The sequence below is a fragment of the Mustela erminea genome, chromosome 14, assembly GCF_009829155.1.
Source record: "Mustela erminea isolate mMusErm1 chromosome 14, mMusErm1.Pri, whole genome shotgun sequence".
Classification (NCBI taxonomy): Eukaryota; Metazoa; Chordata; class Mammalia; order Carnivora; family Mustelidae; genus Mustela; species Mustela erminea.
The window spans coordinates 34,502,387-34,510,688 of NC_045627.1; the positions used below are offsets into that span (position 1 = coordinate 34,502,387).

At 39.9% G+C, this 8,302-nt stretch overlaps 1 non-coding gene across 1 annotated transcript; it reads left to right on the top strand.

The window, feature by feature from the left end:
- Positions 1-6,172: 6,172 nt before the first annotated feature.
- Positions 6,173-6,254, top strand: TRNAS-UGA. The gene has a single exon. It is a non-coding gene; the product is annotated as a tRNA-Ser (tRNA).
- The last annotated feature ends 2,048 nt before the right edge of the window (positions 6,255-8,302 follow it).

Here is an 8,302-nt window from a genome sequence, read left to right on the forward strand (position 1 = left end):
AAAGACAGTCTCTTGACAGCTACATGCAAATGAATGAAATTGGACCACTTTCTTATACCAAACATAAAATAAATTCAAAATGGAGACCTGAAACCATAATAATCATAGAAGAGAGCAGAGGAGTAATTCTCTGACATTGGCCATAGCAACTTTTTTCTAGATATGTTCCCTGAGGCAAGGGAAACAAAAGCAAAAATAAACTACTGGGACTACATCAAAATAAAAGCCTTCTCCAGAACAAAGGAAACAATCAACAAAACTGAAAGGCAACCTATGGAATGGGAGAAGATATTTACAAATGACATATCTGATAAAGAGTTAGTATCCAAAATATATAAAGAACTTATAAACCTCAATACCCAAAAAACAAATAATCCAATTAGAAACGGGCAGGAGACACAGACATTTCTCGAAAGAAGAAATCCAGATGGCCAACAGACATGTGAAAAGTGGTGCTCATCACTGTTTATCATCATGGAAAGGCAAATCAAAACTACAATGAGATATGACCTCATACCTGTCAGAAGAGCTAAAAATCAAAGGCACAAGAAACAACAGGTGTTGGCAAGGATGTGGAGAAAAAGAAACCCTCTCATACAGTTGGTGGGAATGCAAACTGGTAGAGCTACTCTGGAAAACAGTGGAGGTTCCTCAAAAAGTTTAAAATAGACCTACCCTATGATCCAACAATCACACTACTGTTATTTATGGAAAGAATACAAAAACATTCATTCAAAGGGATAACATGCTCTATGTTAACAGCAGCATTATTTACAATAGCCAAATTATGGAAGCAGCCCAAATGTCCATCAATTGATAAATGAATAAAAAAGGTTGTGATATATATTTTTTAAAACATTTATTTGAGGGGCGCCTGGGTGGCTCAGTGGGTTAACGCCTCTGCCTTCAGCTCAGATCATGGTCCCAGGGTCCTGGGATCGAGCCCCACATCGGGCTCTCTGCTCAGCGGGGAGCCTGCCTCCCTCTCTCTCTGTCTGCCTCTCTGCCTACTTGTGATCCCTCTCTGTCAAATAAATAAATAAAATCTTTAAAATAAAAATATTTATTTGAGAGAGAAAGAGAGAGCTTGCACAAATGTGTGACAGTGCATAAGGGGGAGGGGCAGAGGAAGAGAGAGAACTCCAAGCAGACTCCACAGTGAGCATGGAGCCCAAGACACAGCTTGATCCCACAACCTGAGCCAAAATCAACAGTTACTCAACTGAGCCACCCAGGTATCCCAAGAAGATGTGATATATAAATACAATGGAATGTTATTCAGCCATTAAAAAAAAAGAAAGAAAGAAAGAAAAAGAAAGAAAGAAAGAAAGAAAGAAAGAAAGATTGCCATTTTTAATGACATGGATGGAGCTAGAGAGTATTATGCTAAAGGAAATAAGTCAGTCATAGAAAAACAAACACCATATGACTTCATTCATGTAATTTAAGAAACAAAACAAATAAGCAAAGGGGGTAAAGAAAGAGAAAGAGAGAGAGAGAGAAACCAAGGAACAGACTCTTAACTAGAAGGAACAAACTGTTGGCTACCAGAGGGAAATTGGGTGGGGGACCAGAGGTGATGGGTATTAAGAAGTGCCCTTGTCCCAAAAAAAAAAGAAGTGCCCTTGTCATGATGAGCACTGGATGATTAAAATAAAAACTTTTAAAAACTGATTAATGTATCAAATTATTGCATACTTTAAAGTATAAAATAATTTTTAAAAATCTTGATGCCACCAATAAAGTTCTATTCTAATAAAAAAAAGAAACAGAAGATTCCATTTGTCTTGATTCTACTTCTTAATTCTTAATTGGCATGGCATTAGGGGACCAATTAGGTAGGAAAATCCTTTAAGTTGCTCTAGTGCTGAGCAGGGTATATCTCTAGTCTCCCTCAAACATATATGTGTAAGTAACATAATGATTATAAAGCAACCCACAATTAATTACCTAGGCTTCAAACATACAATCATTCCCAATGCAGCAATTACATATTTATTTCCATCACTTTTCATGATGCCTGTAAACCTATTAGCTAAACCTTCATTAGGGTTTTCTTGCCAACAACTTTGAAAATTTTTTTGGCCAACTTGAACTAATGCTCTCATATGTTGTCTAAAATGGATAGCTAGAGTAAATCTGCAATCAGTACAGAATTATATTCAAGAAAGTTGGGGGCGCCTGGGTGGCTCAGTGGGTTAAGCTGCTGCCTTTGGCTCAGGTCATGATCTCAGGGTCCTGGGATCGAGTCCCACATCGGGCTCTCTGCTCAGCAGGGGGCCTGCTTCCCTTCCTCTCTCTCTGCCTGCCTCTCTGCCTACTGTGATCTCTCTCTGTCAAATAAATAAATAAAATCTTTAAAAAAAAAAAAAAGTTGAATGGTGGCTGAACCTCTAAAATTCTGCCGTTGTCAACTCTTTCTTTCATATGAGGTACAAAGTACATAAGGCAGCTAAGATAAAATTTCCAGTCTCTGATCACATCTCATTGATTACTATGTATGTGTTTTGTGTGGGATGTCCATAAAAATACAATTGTGTAACAGAAAGACTGGGGGTTTAGAGAGGATCTGATTGGTCCAACTTCAGTAACATGGTAGACAGGATTCTAAGATGGCTCCCAAGATCCCTGCCCCAGCTGTATGTATACACCCTATATAATCCCCCTCACTTGAGCTGGATTTGTGAGCATGATACAACAGTCACTTCTGCAATTACATTATATTACATGAAATTCCACTGTAGTAAACTAGAGAGTAATTCTTCTGATGGCCTTAAAGAACCAAACAACCTACAACCAATCATCATGTTGTTGATAAGGTACAGCCTCTAGCACCTGAAAGTGATCCTCCACTGACAGGCAACAAGTCCTACAACCACAGAAGCTGATTTCTGCTGATAGCTAGTGATTTTGGAAGAGGACCCCAAGCCTTAGACAAGATCAAAGTCCAAGTCACCACCTTGAGATCTGGTTAGACCCTGAGCAGAGGACCCAGTCAACCCACCACCACATCCATAACCACATTCCTAACACAGAGAAACTGTGAGATAATAAATTAATGTTTTAAGTCACTAAACATCTTGTGATTTGTTATGCAGCAATAAAAAAAATATAAGTCACATGCCTACCTCTTGGCCAGGAGAAGATGGGATACCTTGATTAACAGCTGAAGTAAGGCTGCATCCAATGGGGGAGGAGTGGTCTTCTTTAAGCACAACTGAAGTGTCATCATTAGTTGAGAGGATGGATACTGGAATTTTAAAAAAAAAAAAAAAAAAAACTCACCAGCCATGATATATTCAGTATCTAACATCTCAAAGGCCTTCAAATATCAACTCACAACTCTCTCCTATTCAGTAGACTCTGTCTATATGTGCTGTTCAATAACCACACTTCTTGATATACACACTTCTTGATCTGCACGCCACTGGGCCAGAGACTAACAAAGAATACACAAAAAACCTAGCAAGAACACTGGGCTAATATAACAAATTACAGTCTTGAATCTACCACTAATTAGCTACATGACCTTGGGTAAGCCATTCATGGGCCACAATTTCCTGTCTGTAAAAAAAAAAAAAAAAGGCGGGGGGAATTAGACTAGCTTTAATGTCTATGATTTTTTATTCAAAAATAAAACCAGCAAAATAATTCAAAATAAATTTTGATTGCTAAAAAAGAGCCCATCTGCTCCTAAACATATGCCCCATCCCCCCTAGTATTCTGCCTTTGAAAGTAGCATCCAGAGAGGTTTTTAGAGAAAGCCACAGATCTTTGCCTTCCACATCAAATTAGGTTGATAAAAACTACCACATAAAATAATCTGGGGTTACTGTAGACTCTGAGAAACAAACTGCAGGTTTTAGAGGGGGGAGGGAGGTTGGAGGGATAGGTGAGCCTGGTGGTGGGTATTAAGGAGGGCACATAGGGCATGAAGCACTGGGTGTGGTACATAAACAATGAATCTTGGAACCCTGAAAAAAATAAATTAAAAAAAAAATGTGGGGTTAGTGTAGAAGAGGAGGTAATCAGAATCACCAGGGGAACTTTACAGAGTAAATGTTCATGGTTGAAAATTAATGTTTTATGATGTTACTGTCATGAATCATAAAACACTTATGTTATAATTGTGTCGGAAACATGTGTTTTGCTTCTTCTTCCCTTAGCCGCCACACATTGCATTGAATGGCAATGCTAAAAACCTAAGGTGGAATCTGAAAGAATTCATTTATAAATTCATGCTATTTGAAAACCTGTAATTATTTTGATCTCTTGGCTCATTTTTGTAATATGATAAATCAGGAAAAAGACAATTTCATTTTTGAAAAGCCTACATTAATTCAAATAAGCTGAAAATTAAACGTTAATGTAGTTATTTCACTTCTGAAATTTTGCAAAGAAATTTTAATCACAGTTGTTCTCACCCATACACATTAATTTGTAATAGATTCTTTTCTTTGCAGTTTTCCCTTCCCCTCAAAATCAAACCAAAAAATGAGCATGAAACCTTCTGGATAGATTTTTTGGTTAAAGTATTTTAACCATAATCAATTCCCATTACTGTCATGCTTTTAAGCAAGTGAGGAGTACTCCTAAGAGAAGGGAAAGTTAAGGAAGAGAAAGAGCTTTCAGTAAATATTACCATTTCACTGCACGGGAAAATTTTAAAAAGACTTCAATCAAAGTAAATTAATGTAGTAAGATTAAATGAAGGTTATCGCACAGCACATGTATGATCTAAGAACAAGAATGAAGGACAGAAATTTATTCCTTCTTAGATAGTCTCTATTGGAAAAGGCCAAATAAAGTTCACATACATGACAAAACTTATGCCTGGGATTGTCGGGAATAGCTTTGTTCCCATACAGGATTCACAGAGAAACTGGGACCATTTCCGTAGCTTTTGCCAAAATTAAAAACAATGATAAAAATTCTAAAAACCATTTCAAACCCAATAGAAAGCACTCTTAAAATTCTTAAGTATTATACTCCCCTTCTGCAATTAAATCGGTTTAGACACCTAACACCATAATTTGGTTAAAAGAAATGGCACTGAAAAGTCTCAAGAAAATTCACACATAAAGTGAGGTCACCCAACATCCGGGTTTCCAAAAGGCAAGGATTTGCCTTCCTGTAACACTATTGGAGAGATGGTGACATTTATTTCCAGGAACACTTTTAGAATTTTAAAAGTTTAAATTTAAGAAGAAATTTAGAAATTTAGTAAATGGTTGACTTTCTTGTTGCTGTTGTTACTGCTGTTGTCACCAAATCTTGCATCAACAGATAGAACCGGCTGGGGGGAGGGGGCGGCGTCCTCCACGTGCGCGGATGAGGAGCCGCGCGTGCGCCCTGGAGTCGGCAGCCCAAACCCACGGGCGGGTCCCGGGCTTCTGTTGCCTGAAGTAGGCGGCATAGTACCGACCTACCCGCTTCTGAGACCTTTAACTAAGTAACTCAAAAAAGGGGGGACGGGGGAGGGCTAGTGCTGAAGGGAGAAAATAATGGTATTTAAAGGTAGAAAGCAGACCTAATTCGCAGAACTTGGTTCTCAAACCACGTCCAATGCTCAACACTTCAAAGACCTGAGACCACACTTGGGGCCGGATTTCCTCCAGCAGGGACCCTTGGAGGAAGAATGAGAGAGGGCTGCTTGGGCAGAAGCTTGGGACAGGTGTGGCCACAGACAGCGACCCCAACTCCTCCCGCCTCCCGCCTTTCCGCTCAAAGAGGAGGGGTCAAAGCGACGCGGTCAACTCAGGAAAGCGCCGAAAACGCACGCCCCCGCAGAAACGCAGAAATTTCCCAGAGCGCAGGCCCGCAGCACTGAATGGGATAGGTCTTTGTTTCACAGCTACCTCGATTACCTAATAAGGGAGTGGGAGGGCAAAAATATGGTCGGCGACCAGAAGCCAGGCAACTTTGGGATTTTCGGAGCTCAGCGAAGGGTAGGGTTTCCCAGACCTTCTACTTAAAGTTTACTTAAACTACTTAAGGGAGTTTCTGTTATTTCTCTATTTCCACGGTATAGTTCACACAATTTGAGCGGTGAACCCTCCGACGCCTCTCTGAACTGGGCTGGGGAGTTTGTAGGCTCCGCCTCTTAGTGGGCTGGACGCGCGTGCGCGCAGTTATTGCACTAAAGTGTCTCTGCGATTGTTTCGCCTCCGTAGCAGCGATGGCCGAGTGGTTAAGGCGTTGGACTTGAAATCCAATGGGGTCTCCCCGCGCAGGTTCGAACCCTGCTCGCTGCGGAAGCCGGCAGCTTCTCTTTTCCTCTTTCAATGTATGCCATTAAATGATAATCGTTACTAACTGCTGCATTTCCTTGCCTGCAAGCTAAATAGCTCACCTACAGAGAAGTCTAAAGTGTTAAAGGAAAGCCAGTAAATGTCAGCTCTGCAAACGTACTGTTTATACTAAAGGGAAAAATCTTGCTTTGTCCTAACCAGCAAGGTAACGGTTTTAGGATCTTTTTCCACAATGTGAAGGAAAGTTGACAAAATACAAATAAAATAAGATAGATATTGGCGCAATTTGGGGGGCTGTCACAGCCCAAAGAAGCTATTACGTTAAAACTGATGGGGGGGGGGGCGCGGTTAAATAGATGATGAGCACAGGGTCATGTATGGAACTGTTGAATCACTATATTTTACCCCTGAAACTGATAAAACATTGTATGTTGACTATACTAAAATTAAAATTAAAACTTAAAAAAAAAAACAAAAACTGATAGCAAAGCTAATGCTACTACTTCAATCCCAGAATTACCTTTAACAATTCCCCCACTGCGTGAAATGAGAAATAAGAATGTTTACAAGTTTGACATCTATACCATGATAGATACATCCACAGAATGGAGCACTGCATGTAGCCACTACAGTGATAGTGACATAAAAAGCCCTTCTCAGTTTTGTCAAATGCAAAATGTTGGACAGATTGAAAAACAATACATATTATGATCACATTTTCGTTAAACTATTTATAGAATCATTTTTGTGGTAAGAATGGGGAAAAAAGGACTACATGGGGGCTGCAAAGAAATAATCAAAATGTTAGAAGTAATTATTACCTCTGGGTAGTGGAATTTGGGAGGGTTTTAATATTTTTAACGAACACTTTTTTGCTTAACTGAGTTTTCTAAAATTTGTATATTGACCCAATATATTTTGTTTGTTGTATTTTGTATGTTGTAATTTTTTAATAATAAAAAAATATTGTGAGGTTAGTCTTTGAGACCATACACATGCCCATTCTGCTCCCTTTCACCCGCTTTCACTCCATGCTTTCCAGGTGTTCTCATGACGTTCCCTAACACTTCAATGCTGGGGATAGTTTTCTGTGGTACCTGAAGTAAATTCCATCCCCATAGCCCCCATCCTGTTTGAGACATGGCTGAACATATACATTCACCACATTCACATCCTCAGTCTATCCTCTCTGCCCAATCCTACCTCTTCTGTCCCCACTGAAGTCACTTATAAACGATTTTATTAGTGTCCTATCTGGTCTCCTTCCCTCTTAAAGTCAGGATCACATTCAGCTGCAAATAACAGAAAATACAACTCTAGTGACTTAAAAACACATGGGGCTTGACTCAAGAAATCTGGGAGTAGGCAAGTCTCAGATGAAACAGGGAACTGGGCTCTTTGCATCTTCTTGTTCTGCCATTTTAATACATGGGCCTCGTTCCCTGCTGGTTGTCTTACCATCCTAAGTTGATTGCTATACCTCCAGAGCTCACAGCTGTATTTAGTTAGGAAAGGGAGAAACAAGAATCCTCGGTTTATGTCTCATTGACTTGAACGGTGAATATGGCAATCACTGATAGCTACAAGGAAGTATCGCTGGGTGTAGAGCTACCCAAATCAAAACTAGAATTTCACTGGTAAGGAAGAAACATCAATGGATAGTGAGTGGACAACTAGCCGAACCTGCCACAACCCTCTAACAGGAAAGCCAAACTTGTAGGCATAAAGCCTTCAAAACAAGTCCCCTGTCCGCTTTCCCAGCCCTCCTTCCCTTCTCTCCCACCTATTTTTGAGTTACTAGCAGGCCTGGCAGCACAGCATGCTAGCTCATGCCTTTGAACCTTTCTACATACTCACATACAATTACCTGGAATACCTTTGTCTTGCCTTCATCCGTCTCCTTTTATTAGGAAAAGAGGGCTGCCCATGATTTGAACTCCCTTTCTATTTAGAGGACTTTCTCTTTTTAAATCCAGGTATGTGACTGCCCCATCCCAAAAGCTGAAAAAGCCACGAATTTAATTTTCAGGATTCCCTTGGAGCCAGGGAGG